At 39.0% G+C, this 14,495-nt stretch overlaps 1 long non-coding RNA gene across 1 annotated transcript; it reads right to left on the reverse strand.

Moving 5' to 3' along the window:
* Positions 1-10,259: 10,259 nt before the first annotated feature.
* Positions 10,260-13,696, reverse strand: LOC116865027. The gene is made up of 2 exons (XR_004382147.1): positions 13,009-13,696; positions 10,260-10,496 (listed from the first exon to the last, which is right to left on the reverse strand). It is a non-coding gene; the product is annotated as an uncharacterized LOC116865027 (long non-coding RNA).
* Positions 13,697-14,495: the final 799 nt, after the last annotated feature.

Here is a 14,495-nt window from a genome sequence, read left to right on the forward strand (position 1 = left end):
GTATAGGAAAGTAGCAGTTCATCTAGAATTTCGAACATCTTGGATCCTCAGAGTACTAACCGTGGATCTAGATCCATCCGTAGCTGCCATTTAATAGAGTCCTTTAATACTTCGAACCTTTTTTGAAATACAGGTGGACTCCCAGTGTCATACTGCACAGTCTAGCACGTGTATTAAGGGGAGATGTAGTTTAGTGTGCAGAATATTTAGTTCGCATTTCTGTGAAAGTTTGAAAAGTAGCCAAATTTTCACAAAGCAGAAGCTTTGAATTAAAATATATGAAAGGAACTCAGACTGAAAATACACATTTCGGTTTTGTAGATTTGTGTCGATGAAATAGGGTGTAGTGTAAAACATTTTTCATTGTTGGCACATTATTAGAGAATGATGGCAGAGAGCTTTTCAAGAGTTTACTAGAGAACATTAAGGTTGGGTTTCCTTGACATTTGTTTTTCCAGTTGGTCAAGGTTGCATATGCAGATAATAAAGAGGAGTTTTGTTTAGAATAAATTCATGTCTACTGGTAGTCTTTTTTTTTTTTTTTTAATATGACCTGCCAAAGAACCAAGGACTTAGAATGCTAAAGAAGTTGTTGAAAAAAACATTTTTAAACAAATTTTGAAAGGATATTCTAAACTCCAGTTTTCACATTTTGGTTGATAGAGCCCATACCATAGTATGCATCTGAGCAAAGTATATATACTAAGAAAAATGTAGGCATGTACTTGCTTCAAGGTAAAATGGTGGGAAAATGTTGGGAGTTTTTAAATGGGATTGATGGAATTTACTTTGTCACAAAGAATGCCTTTTTAGCTTATGTTTGTGGGGATGAGCAATGTTAACCATGCGCTAGTTCTACCATATGACAAGGGACCCAAGGAATCTGTTAGTTGAATATTCAGAGAAAAAGTTGTGAACTCTGCCCTTCACCTACACAGTGAAACAGGTCCGGGATTGCTTCACAGCTATAGAACAAGTATTCACAGGCCCAGATCTTTTTTAAAAAATAGAACATACATATATGTATGTATATATATAAATTAATATGTGTATACATACTTTAGATGTTAGCAATTAAAAATGAATCCTTTGAAATCACTGACATCGCAAAAAGACATAAGACAAATAATTGTGACTGATGTGAAATTATGAACATTTAATTACAGAAAGTCTAGAAGAAAATAGTGAAGATCCTCTTCTTGGTTTGATACTCTAAGAAAATATTCCTGATTCTCTAAGAAGTAAGAATGCCAAGACTGCATATCTGCTATAATCTACCTAGTCCCTGCTTAATATTATTATTCCTTCTTAGAATAAAATCCATTCCTATTTTATCCACCATTCCCAGTGTGTACCTGTAAACCTACTTTGCAAGTGGCAGTTCAGCTGCTGATTGTCTTATTTTTATACCAATCCGAAAAGACAAGGCCCTTTGCTATCAGTGTATTAAACTGGGTTATTGTGTTATGTGTACATGTAATAATTTGTTTTCAAGATATTTCACTTTATCATTTTCTCAGTGCCAAGAATTGCTAAGTAATTATGTAATGTACATCGAAGACGAGTCATTCCCTAGCAAACAAGCAGTCTTCATAAGCCAAACTGTAGTGTGCTTGGTATAGAACCACTTTAGATTATACACTCAATGCTTCTTTTGTATGTATAAACCCTCTCAGAAATTGATTAGAATAGGACCCCAGTAGTGGATATTTTTCCCCTCATTTTGGTCATGTGAGCTCAACTTTTTTTTCATTTTATATTTTTACAATTTCATTCTGGGAAATGCTGCAAACCCAGTTCTGGCACATGGTGATTTCAGTTAATGAAAATGTTATTTTTATTTTAGTAACTTTTAAGATATATCTATCCTATGCATAAGTTATATGAGAGGGCATAACAAATTATTAGATGAATAGAAATTTATTAATTAATCTCCTTAGACATTTTGAATGAGAAAAAACATTTAAAGGAACTACATTTTTGTTTTTTGCCAAACCGGTACAAGCTAGTAAATGCACTAAGTACTGAGTGACCTGCCTTGTTCATTTTGCCACTGGATGATGTAAGTTAAGAATGGAATTGTTAACCTTAATTATATATTTTCTTGACTTTCATCACTTTCTAAAGAAATCTAATTTAAGTGTTTGGGGTTTTGTTTGACCTGTATTTATTGAGTTCTGGTCATAGACCAGGAGCTGCATGTCATGCTTATGGATGGCCAGAACAGTCATTGGGATACTTAATGGCTCAAGACCTTCTGAATCATTTAACTTATTTTGTATGTTGCAAAAAAAAAAAAAAAAAGTTTATTTTGCTTGAGAGTCACATTTTTTATATAACTGTACAGCTTCTAAGGGTTGGGAGGTGGAAAAATACCCTAAAATAGGTTGTAGATTTTTACAATTGTGTTTATGCTAGAACATCTACAGGTGCATATGTAATTAAACCTAAAGTTGTTTAAAAATCTGTGCCATGGTCTTTTTCATTTTCCTACCCTTTAGCAGAGTTGGTGCATGTCAATATTGCTATGTGGACAAGCCTTGGAATTAGGCTAATAACCCTTGTCTCCAAAGCTTTAAGATCATTGCATGAAAATTATACACAAACACGTATATACACACACATACGCACACATGTGCACACATGGATCTAGTTTATATTATTGTAAATGAATTTTCAATTTCGGAACAGCTATAATAGCCTGAATTTGGCAGTTAACAGCATATTATAGTGTGCAATTTTCGTGATGCCTAAGTAGGGTATTCTCAATGTTGGTCTGGTATTTTGTTCTCTTAGCGAAGTAGTTTCTTGATAAATATCTGAATTGCAGCTTGCCCAAACCTGCTGGGGAGGTTTTGGATATACCTTGAAAGGGAGTGTCCCATGCGGGGATAGGCGGGGTGGGTTGGGGCAGAGCTTGGCTTCTTTTCAGTCTGTAAAAGAAGGGGAAAACTAGAATTACTTGATTTGGTTCTTGTTATTCAGAGACTTAATGCCACAGGAATATTTTTCTGCTGGAAGGGATATCAGATTCAAATCCCAATTCTCTCCACATTTGATGAAAGTATCTTTAAAGCTTGTAGTGTTGCTGATTCTAGCAGTCTTACATGGCACGTTTCACCGTGACTTACATTAAGACACCAGTATGTTTGCTGTCTGATAATTTTACCATTCTAACTCTTCATCTATATAGCACAAGTGTATCCTTATAAAGAATTAATTCATCTAAGTGTGTCAAAATTTCTATCTAAACTACCTTAATCTATTGTCAGCTAATGTGGGATTGTCCGTTTCTTTGCTAGCTTCATCCATTCAGAGGAGAAGCCTGGGAATCATGAATTTCCAGGTGAAGAAGACAAATTGCAGATAAGAATTTGTGAATGGTATATGTTAAATTTCATTTTGATTTTAAAGTAATAGTAGCTGAGATTCAGGGAGTATTTGGTCAAAATGCCTCTTGGATTTTCAGACATGCTTATATGAAATGCTTTATTTTCCTATGCATAAAAAATTATTACTGGAATAGGGTCTCAGAATGCTTTATTTTATTTCTAGGAGATGAGAGCTAAAGCAGAAGCTCCAAGATTGGCATAAAACTGTGGAGGTAATCAGGAACGCGCTGTTAGTCAAACAGGGGAAGCTGGAGTGCTCTCTGCCACATATAATGTACTGCATGTGTGTGTGTGTTGGGGGGGAGATTTGAAAACTGGAAATGTGATTCCAATAATGCACAAAGTAAATTTTGTGCCTAGAAAATATGGGAATTCCTGGTAGCTTAAAGCTTCAGGGGTTAACTGCAGTGTATGAACACCTAGTGTGTTAGAATTGCAGTGCATACTTGTTTAAATATAATATTCCTTGTAAGTGACAACCAAAATATGTTGTGGCTGGTGCCAATATTTTTTGTTAATGAAATGTTCAATGTTTCACTACAGTCTGATCAGAACTCTTGGTGTTATAAGCCAGGCCTAAAGCTATTTTATAGCTATTGGCCTAATTGTGTAACTTTTTTCTTTCAAAATGTTTTATTATAATACTTCTGTCATTTCTTTCACTTAATATATGTCAATTGTCATAATAAAAAATTTAAATAATTTTATGTAGTTAGCATCATGTGTTTGCAAACTTAGTTTATTTCAAACTTCATGGCACAGAGAAGGCTAAGAATTTTCAGCAATAGTTGATGAAGCCTGAAAATTTTGTCATCTAAGGGGAAAATGAATTGTTCTCTACTATCTAGAAACTAAATTTGTGGTGGCACCTGGGTGGTTCAGTGGGTTAAGCCTCTGCTTTCAACTCAGATCATGATCTCAGGGTCCTGGGATCGAGCCCCGCATCAGGCTCCCTGCTGAGCAGAGAACCTGCTTCCCGCTCTCTCTGCCTGCCTCTCTGCCTACTTGCGATCTCTCTGTCAAATAAATGAAGTCTTTAAAAAAAAAAAAAAAAGTAAATTTGCAAGCATATCGATTTGCCCAAAGTTACTTTTAAGGCTGTATGCCAGCTAGGTGAATTATAGGTATTAGAAGTCTATCTATTGAAAGATTTCTTTTAAGCTTCTAGAGAACTGACTCATTAAAGAGGCCTTGGACTTGTTTGTTCGGTGTGGGCCTGTGGGAGCACAGAACTAGACCAGAGGGCACACAAGCTGTAAGGCAAAAGCTTTTATTTATTCTATGGGAAACTTTTTTACAGAGTTCTGTAATAACAACTTTGGAAGTGAATTCTCACCAATAAGGGTTGTTTAGGTTTAGGCTGAACCGCTACTTGGCAGGAATGTAACAGATCAATACATTCGAAAAGTGATTGGATCAGATGACATTAAGGGGCACTTGCAAAAATCCTGAGTATGATTCTCATCTACAAATGCTTATATATTCTGGGGTATAGTAAGATTGACAGTGAGCTCACTCTCTCTCTCTCTCTCTCTCTCGCTCTCTCTTTTTAATGAACAAATTAGTGGAATTCATCACTATTTGCAATTCTGATTTAAAACACTGATTAACTGCAATGCCTGGGTGGCTCAGTTGGGTTGGGTGACCGACTCTTGATTTTTGGCTCAGATGATTTCAGGGTCGTTAAGAGCCAGACCTGCAAGGGGCTTCGCGCTCAGTGGGGTGACTGCTTAAGATTCTCTCTCCCCCACTCCCTCTGCCTCTCCCCCTGCTCATGCTTGTGTGCTCTCTTTCTCTCTAAAATAAATAAATTGGAGCACCTGGGTGGCCCAGCATCTGATTCTTGATTTCAGCTCAGGGCATGATCTCAGGGTCATGAGATCGAGGTGAGGTTGAGGCCCACGTGTCAGGCATCTGCTTCTCTCCTTCTCCTACCTTGCCCCCCCCACCCCTCCCTCTCTTTCTCTCTACGTAAATAAATAAAATATTTTAAGAAAATACTGATTAACTGGGGCATCTGGCTGGCTCAGCAGGTGGAGCATGCAACTCTTTGATCTCGGGGTCATGAATTTGAGACCCACATTGGGCACAGAGATTACTTATAAAAATACTGATTAACTATTTAGGCAAAGCACTTTTTAAAGCAGAATTTCACTTAATGGACTGAAAGGTAATCTGTGCTGGTAAGAAACAACCAGCTACATTTTCTCAGTGGTTTATTTATCTTAAACAGAATGAGTTAAGTGGAGGTGACAGTGCTGTGGCAGCCTTGAGTTTAAAAGAGTCTTTTCTGGAGCTGAGTGAGTCCAGAGAATGGCTGTCAGTCCACATCTCTTTCAGATTATGAGACCAGAGGATGTAGAAGAATTCTTTTAAAAACTGAATTGGTGTACTATATGGGACCATGAGAAGAGCACAATTATAAAATCAGTTGGCTCAGTCAGTTAAGCATCTGCCTTTGGCTCAGGTCATGATCTCAGTGTCCTGGGATTGAGCCACATGTCAGGCCCTCTGCTCAGGAGGGATTCTGCTTCTCCCTCTTCCTCTGCCCCCCCCCCCCCCCACTGCTTTTGCTTGCTCGCTCTCTCTCTCATAAAATAAAATCTTTTGGAAAAAACTAACGAAAATATTCTACTGAAACTAAATTAAATGTTGGGTGAAATGAATGATTTTATCATTTGACCCTTCAATGACTTTGCATGAGTTCCTTAAGGTCCTAAAAGTCTTCTTGTCCATTTCAGAGCTACTTTATCCACACTGGAGCACTCATCCTTCTCTCCAGCCTGTTTCCAAGAATGAGGTATCTCCTGTGTTTGTCACATCCCTTCTGTGTCCCCAGTCTGGCCCCTTCCCCCTTGCCTCCTATAGGTCTTCACATCTCAGTGATCTCATTTCGCTCTCTACCCCTCTGTACTCCTTTCTGTACAAACCTCTATCCTGGAAAACAAAAGTGTCACCCTGTCCTCCATTCAATCTGTCTCTCACATATTTCTTTCTTTCTTTTTTTTTTTTAAAGATTTTATTTGTTCATGAGAGACAGCGAGAGAGAGAGGGGCAGGCTCCCCATGGAATAGGGAGCCCAATGCGGGACTCGATCCCACCACCCTGGGACCATGATCCAAGGTGAAGGCAGACACTTAACAACCGAGCCACCCAGACGCCCCTAAACAAGGAGGAATTTTGATACTAACTAGGGCTTAAGAGAAGCAAGCTGGCTCAATTTTGGAAAACTGGAAAGTTGGCTTCAGATTCAGACTGATCCAGAAGGCAGGGCTGGAGTTTTAACTGGGAGATGTTGTATGAAGAATCAGGACAGTGCCAAAGAGGCAAAAACCCACAACCAGAAAAGGCATATGAAAGGGGAAGAGAGGGCTAGGAAGCAGTCTTTGTGATGATTTTTCTCTCTGAGACACAGCCACTTCTAATAATCTAGATGTGCTTGCACAGTGGTTTCCAAAACAAAAGTTCTGATAAATTTCATTTAAAAACCTTTCTTATTGGTTTTTAAATTGAGATATAATTCAGGTACCATAAAAGTCACCATTTAAAGATGTACAATTTAAAGGTCCTTAGTATATTCACAAGGTTGTCATCATCCCCAAAAGAAACCCAATATTTTTTTTTTTAAGATTTTATTTATTTATTTGTCAGAGAGAGAGGGAAAGAGAGCGAGCACAGGCAGACAGAGAGGCAGGCAGAGGCAGAGAGAGAAGCAGGCTCCCCGCCGAGCAAGGAGCCCGATGTGGGACTCGATCCCAGGACGCTGGGATCATGACCTGAGCCGAAGGCAGCTGCTTAACCAACTGAGCCACCCAGGCGTCCCAAGAAACCCAATATTATTGGCAGTCACTCACCATTGTCCCCTTCCCCTCAGACCCTGGCAACCATTAATCTACTTTCTGTCTATAAGGACTTGCCCATTCTGGACATTTTACATAAATGGAATCATACAAAATGTGGCTTTTTGTGTCTGACTTCTTTCATTTAGCATGTTTTCATGACTTCATCCATGTTTTAGCATGAATCAGTACTGCAGTCCTTTTTATGGATGAATAATATTCTACTATGTTGTTTATTCATTCATTGGTTGGTGGATATTTGGATTTTTTCCACTGTGGGGCTATTATGAATAAACATTTGAGTACAGGTTTTGCGTGGAAATATTTTAAATTCTCTTAGGTACAAACCTAGGAATGGAATCGCTAGATCACATGGTAACTCTTGTTGCACATTTTTAGGAACTGCTAAACTGGTTTACGCAGCATCTGCGTTATTTTTACATTCCAACTGGCAATGCACGAGGGTTCCAATTTCTCCACATCAGTAATGCTTATTATTGTTGGTCTCTTTTTATTATAGCCATCCTAGTGGATATGAAGTGGTTTCTCATTGTGGTTTGATTTGCATTTCCCTGGAGATTAACGATATTGAACATCTTCTCATGTGCTTATTGGCCCATTGTTTAACTTATTTTCAGAAACACATTTTCAGATCCTTTGCCCACTTTTTAATTGGATTATCTGTATTTTTATTGTTGAGTTACAAGTCCTTTATTTATTATGGATGCCAATACTTACCAAATATATAACTTGACTTGCAATATTTTCTCCAATTCTTCAGATTTTTTCGCTTTTTTTTTTTTTTAAGATTTTATTTATTTATTTGACAGACAGAGATCACAAGTAGGCAGAGAGGCAGGCAGAGAGAGAGGAAGGGAAGCAGGCTCCCTGCTGAGCAGAGAGCCCGATGCGGGGCTCAATTCCAGGACCCTGGGATCATGACCTGAGCTGAAGGCAGAGGCTTTAACCCACTGAGCCACCCAGATGCCCCTCTTTTCGCTTTATTGATGATGTCCTTTGACACAAAGAAGTTTTTAATTTTGATGAAGTCCAGTTTGTTTTTTTTCTGTTTGCTCTTGCTTTAGATGTCATCCCTACGAAACTGTTGCCTAATGCAATGTCACAAAGATTTATGTTTTATGTTTTTTTCTAGGAGTTTTATAGGTTTAGCTCTTAAGTTTAGGTGACTGATTCATGCTAAGCTATTTTTGTGTATGGTGCAGGGAGAGGTCCAAATTCATTCTTTTCTGTGTGGTTATCTGGTTATACCAGCACCATTTATTGAAAAACTGTTCTTTCCCTCACTGAATTATCTTGGCATCTTTGCCAAAAATCAGTATACCAGAAACGTATGGGTTTACTTCTGGACTCTTAATTTTATTCCACTGATCCATGTATCTATCCTTATGCCAGTACTACACAATCTTCATTACCGTAGCTCTGTAGTAAGTTTTGAAATCGGAAGTGAGCCCTCCAATCTCTTTTTCTTTCTTTATAACATATTTTTGACAATTCGGGGTACCTTGAATTTCATATCAATTTCAGGTTCAGTTTGTCAATTTCTATAAAAAAGAATTGGAATTTTATTTAAAAATAAAATTAAAAATAAATAAATAAAGTTCAGGGCACCTGCGTGGTTCAGTGGGTTAAATGTCTGCCTTCGGCTCAGGTCATGATCTCACAGTCTGGGAATCGAGCTTCCTGCTTACTGGGAGTCTGCTTCTCGCTCTCCCTCTGCCTCTCTCCCTGGCTTATGCTTTCTCTCTCAAATAAATAAGTAAATCTTAATAAATAAATAAATAAATAAATGAAGGTCTAGAATAGACTAATCTACAGTGATAAAAATCAGATTAGTGGTTGATTCTGGGAAGGATAATTGCCCGGAAGAAAATGTGTTTTATGTATCAACAGGGTTGTATGTGTATTGGTCAAAACCGTACATTTAAGGACTATGCATCTCAGCATATAAATAAACTTCATCAGCGATTTTTTTTTTCAATGTGGGACTTGAATTCTCAATTCTGAGATCAAGACCGGAGCTGAAATCAAGGGTTGGACGCTTAACTGAGAACCCAGACGCCCCACTTCATCAGAAAATTCTTCAAAAAATCGAATCCTTATACAAATTTATGTTACAGCATTTCAGTTCATCATACACAACATACACCTATTTCTTTTCACCTGGCTAATTCTAAATGATAATTATTTAAGATGCCACTCAGTTACCACCTCTTCCAAGAAGTCTGTCCTCACCCTTCAGATTGAATTAGGTGCTCCTGTATGATGCTGCATATTCTATGTTATACTGCTTAATGAACTAAACTGTAATTGTTTTTTCCAGCTACTGTTTGATAGGCAAGGGCTATCTGCTCTCAATCCTCAATCTCTAGCAAAATGCCTTACATTTAAGTCATTTAAAAATAATAACAAATCTCACTTGTCACTCACCTAATCACAGGAAGTAAGCATTATTGTTCCCATTTTACAGAGAGAAAACTGAGGCTCATAGGTTAAGTATTTTTCTAAGACTCTAAGTCAATATTTTCTACTACGCTTCTTTTAATTCAGAGGTAGAGGTAATAACCAAACTCAGTTTACATGCTAAGTAAGCACTCAGCCTGTTTTGTGGGTCATTCCAATGAGCCATTTCAGGCTTCTGTCTGAACACCGTAACAGCAGAGAAGGCCAATTCTCTTAAGTCCTAGAGTTTCTCCTATTATTAGTCCTTTTTTTTTTTTTTAAAGATTTATTTATTTGAGAGAGAGAGAGCATGAGCAGGGGGAAGGGCAGAGGGAGAAGCAGATTCCCTGCTGAGCAAAGAGTACGTGGGGCTTGATCTCAGGACCCCAGGATCATGAACTGAGTTGAAGGGGGACACTTAAACAACTGTCACCCAGGTGCCCCATTATTAGCGTTTTTAAATAGAGTTTTTCTTTATTGATAAATTTATATATGCTTATTATAGTAAAGACAGTAAGAAAAATTAGTCACATCCCCACCACTCAGAAATAACCAGTCAATATGTTAATGCATTTCCCTTTAGTACTTTTTATTTGCAGATTAAAAAACTAGATCTTTCTAAACAAAGATCCTTCATAATAAAATTGACAGTTTATATAACCAAACAACACACTCCATTATCTGTAAAAGCCAGATGACCCAGGCTGCAGGAAGCTTTGAGAGCGAAGAGCATATTCTTTGCTCCTGGGTCAGCAGCAGCCCTGAGGGGACTCGGGAGGTTTTCAACAGAGATAGGCAGTGGCAGCTGAGGAGGCAGCAGGAGGAGAGTTAGTATTTTCCTGGCCCTAGACCCTGAGAGGTTAGGCTTTGAAACTTCTTATTTCCTAAATTTCTACTTCTGGTCACGAGATCTCTGCTGCCGTATGTTGTTACACAAGCTGCTTTCTTCAGTTTAGGTCACTTGCTCATTCAGACTCTGAAAGAATCAGTGTCTGCTGATGTGACGTTCTGCCCTCTGTGATTTCTACTAGTTATACATTTAAGAGGGACTTCAGTGGTTTGTTAAAATAAGGGTATTGCTGTCTGAACTCACCTCCTGGGTCTATTTCAAGATTCACCATCTTCCCTGATAATCCTTGCTCTGCAATTCAAGGACGAAGGAGGAACCTGAAATGACCCTCACAACCTTAATGTTAACCTTCTCCTGAAAACCTTGTACACAGTGGGGGACTACGCTGCCTGGCACCTGGTGTGCAAGCAGTAAGAGCTCTGAAACATCAAGTGGATTAACCTCTCAAATCCATACGCTTGAAAAATCAACAGGTTAGGGGCAATTCCTTTTAAAGTTAAAACCCAATGATAGGTGTCACATCAAATGTAAAGACCTAGACTAGCACAGAATACAAAATCACGATTTTAATTTATTTTCTCACTTTATGATTGTTATTTTTTCTGTATTCTTTCCTCCTGATTCATGCTTTTTCATCTATTTTATTTCACTTGTTTATTCATATGCATCACGCATTACCTTATAAAAGTTAACTTTTGCTCACACGTGACACTGTCCAGGTATGTTAACAGAGACCTCAAATCTTTAAATTCAGGAACATCACCATAGCATACATGGTACCCGCTCCTCCAACCACTCCCTCCCCACAAGAAAAGAAACAACACAGTCTAGTTTTTTGTGCCTTTTTTTCTTTTGAGAGAAAGAGTGAGCACTTGCAGGCAATGGGAGGGGTAGTTGGTGGGGAGGAGTGGAGGAAGATGGAGAGAGAGAATCTTAAGCAAGTTCCACATTCAGCATGGAGGCCAACATGGGATCATGACGTCAGCCAAAATCTAGAGTCAGACACTTAACCAACTGAACCACCAAGGTGCCCCCTCGTGAACTATGGTTTCGTGACAGTGGAAATGTACCTCAAGTCATGGTAAGAGGCAGAAAAGCTGCTAAGTTGAGTTCAAGGGCAGTGCAGCCGGCCAGGCTTATTTATCATTGCACCATTATTTTAGCAAAATGCTACAGATTTGAGGGATAATTTGTGGCAAGTCATTCACCAAGGGCTTGCTATATACATGGCCCCTCCCAGACCATCTTGGCCTACTTTCCAGCCCTATCATGCTGTCATACGCCACAGATTCTTGCAATTCCTCAAACACTGAGTGGTCCTTCCTATCTCTGTGCAACAAAATGGAATTACCTTCACTTGTACTTTTATCTTTAAACTCCTCATCCTCAAGTCCCAGCTCAAATGTCACATTCTCCTAGTTCTCTAGGTTCTCATGCAGAGCAATCCCTTGGCACTTGGTGCGGCCTTCAATACAGCATTTACCAAATATTATAATTCTTGTACCTCTTCCCCAAAGACAATGCGGTCTCTGAGTTCAGTGAACCAAGACCAGTTTGGAGGCTCTTAGAGTGGTTTAATAGACAGAGGACCTGAGTGGGCAACAGTGGAGGAGTGAGGGGTCAGATTCATGAGACAGTAGTTAAGAAGTGATGGGACTTGGTTGACCGGAGGCAGTAGAATATAGTGGTTAAAGGGTGTAGGCTTTGCTGCCCAACAGCACAGATTCTACATCAAGCTCTGCCACTGAGTAGGTATGGACCTTGGGCAAGTTACTTTGTCCTGATTTTTTTTTTAATCTGTAAAACAGGAATCATGACAGCATTTATTTCCTAGGGTTGCTATGAAGATTGATACACATAAAATGCTTAGAACAGTGAGTACCTAGCATATAGTAAGCCCTCCATAAATGTTAGTTGCTGTTTTTAATTATTATTATTACTGAATATGAAGAGTGAGGGAGAAGAAGGAAATAATAAATCCCAGGTTTCTGACTTGAGCAACTAAACAGAGGTGGTATTTTTCCATAGAATGGACACTGAAGAAATAGCAGAATTGAGTGAGAAGATGGCAAATTCAGATTTTTATTAAGACTATTTCTCAGAGTGGGGAGCCTGGGTGGCTCAGTGGGTTAAGCCGCTGCCTTCGGCTCAGGTCATGATCTCAGGGTCCTGGGATCGAGTCCCACATCAGGCTCTCTGCTCAGCAGGGAGCCTGCTTCCCTCTCTCTCTCTGCCTGCCTCTCTGTCTACTTGTGATCTCTGTCTGTCAAATGAATAAATAAAATATTAAAAAAAAAACTTATAAAAAAAAAAAAGACTATTTCTCAGAGTAGTTTTAAGTTCACAGCAAAATTGAGGGGATGATACACAGATCTCCCATATACTCCTGCCCCCAGTCATGCACAGCCTCCCTCGTTATCAACATTCCCCACCAGAGCTGTACATTTGTTGCAACCAATGAACCTACCTTGAGACACATCATTATCACCCAAAGTCCACGGTTTACAAGTTCAATTTTTGATAAGCTGAATGAGAAGTGTCTGTGGAACTGCCAAGTACAGAAGTCTAGCAGGCTGCTAGATGTAAAAGTCTGTAGTTCACAAGAGAGTTCTGGGATGGAGATACAAATCTGGGAGTCCCTGCACAGCATTATTGAAATTATGGGCATGGACAAGCTTGCCAAGTCAAGCGTATAAGGAGAAGCACAATGACTCAACACTATTCAAGGCTCTCTCACTTCTCTTTAGCTAATTGGTTATTGCTAAGTTTACCCCAAAACTTAGTGACTTAAAATAACAAATATTATCTCACAGTTTCTGTGGATCACAAATCTGGGCCATTTAGCTGGTACATCTGTCTCAAAATCTCTCCCAAACCCGTAGTGAGTCAAGGTGGCAGCCTGGGCTGTAGGCATTTCATTGCATATAATGCTACAAGGCTCATTAAAAAAGAAAAAGAAAAATCCAGGAGATCCTACTTGTGGCCACACTCTGTAACTTCCAAGGCAAGGTTAGAAGAGCAGCTTCTATCAGTCTCTCTTTTGGGATGCTCACCTTTAAAACCCAGCTGCCAGGGCGCCTGGGTGGCTGTTATTAAGCGTCTTCTTTCGGCTCAGGTCATGATCCCAGGGTAATGTGGGATGTGGGACTGAGCCCCACATCAGGTTCCCTGATCAGTAGGAAACCTGATTCTCCCCTCTCCCACTCCCCCTGTGTTCCCTCTCTTGCTCTCTGTCAAATCAAGTCTTAAAAAAAAAAACACACACATACATACATGCACACAAACAAACAAAAAACACAGCTACTAAGCTGTGTGGAAGCTCAGGCTACAAAGAGAGGCCATGGAAAGGTATTCCAGCTAATAGCTCCCACTGAGGTCCTAGTTGTCAGCCACAGCGTGTCAGATGTCAGTAAGGAAGACTGGGAATCTCAGGGTATATCTAGTCCTGATACAAAGTTTTCACCAATCTTCTTCTTTCAACTCTAATCACTCATCTTCAAGTCTTAAAAGGACTATTAAAAGTATGATCCTAGTAAGAACGGACGTACAGGAAGTTTAATTCTTACTATCACCAAAAGGCAGGAACATCCTTATACCTCTCTGCTGACTAGTTGTAAAGGTGGTGGTTTATAGTGAAAACACTGAACATGACATAAAAATGAAGGAATTTAATTTCTAAAGTACTAGTAATGTAGCCTGCAGGAAATCACCTACTTTCTCTGATCTTCAGTTTTCTTATTTGTACAGTGGGCATAATAACAGCCCCCATGCCTACCTTACAGAATTATTACAAAGATCAAAGGAGACAATGGATGAGAAAAACATTCTTTTGAAAAGTAAAACACTATACATAAGTGAGACCTGTTAGGCCTAGTGCTTCTGTTACTCATTACAATATATACAGGAGGCAAAGGAACAAATCCTGCCCTGCTTTAAATTCTTACTGATATGCCT

Source organism: Lontra canadensis, unplaced genomic scaffold (assembly GCF_010015895.1).
Source record: "Lontra canadensis isolate GAN:19392208 unplaced genomic scaffold, GSC_riverotter_1.0 scaffold7, whole genome shotgun sequence".
Lineage (NCBI taxonomy): Eukaryota > Metazoa > Chordata > Mammalia > Carnivora > Mustelidae > Lontra > Lontra canadensis.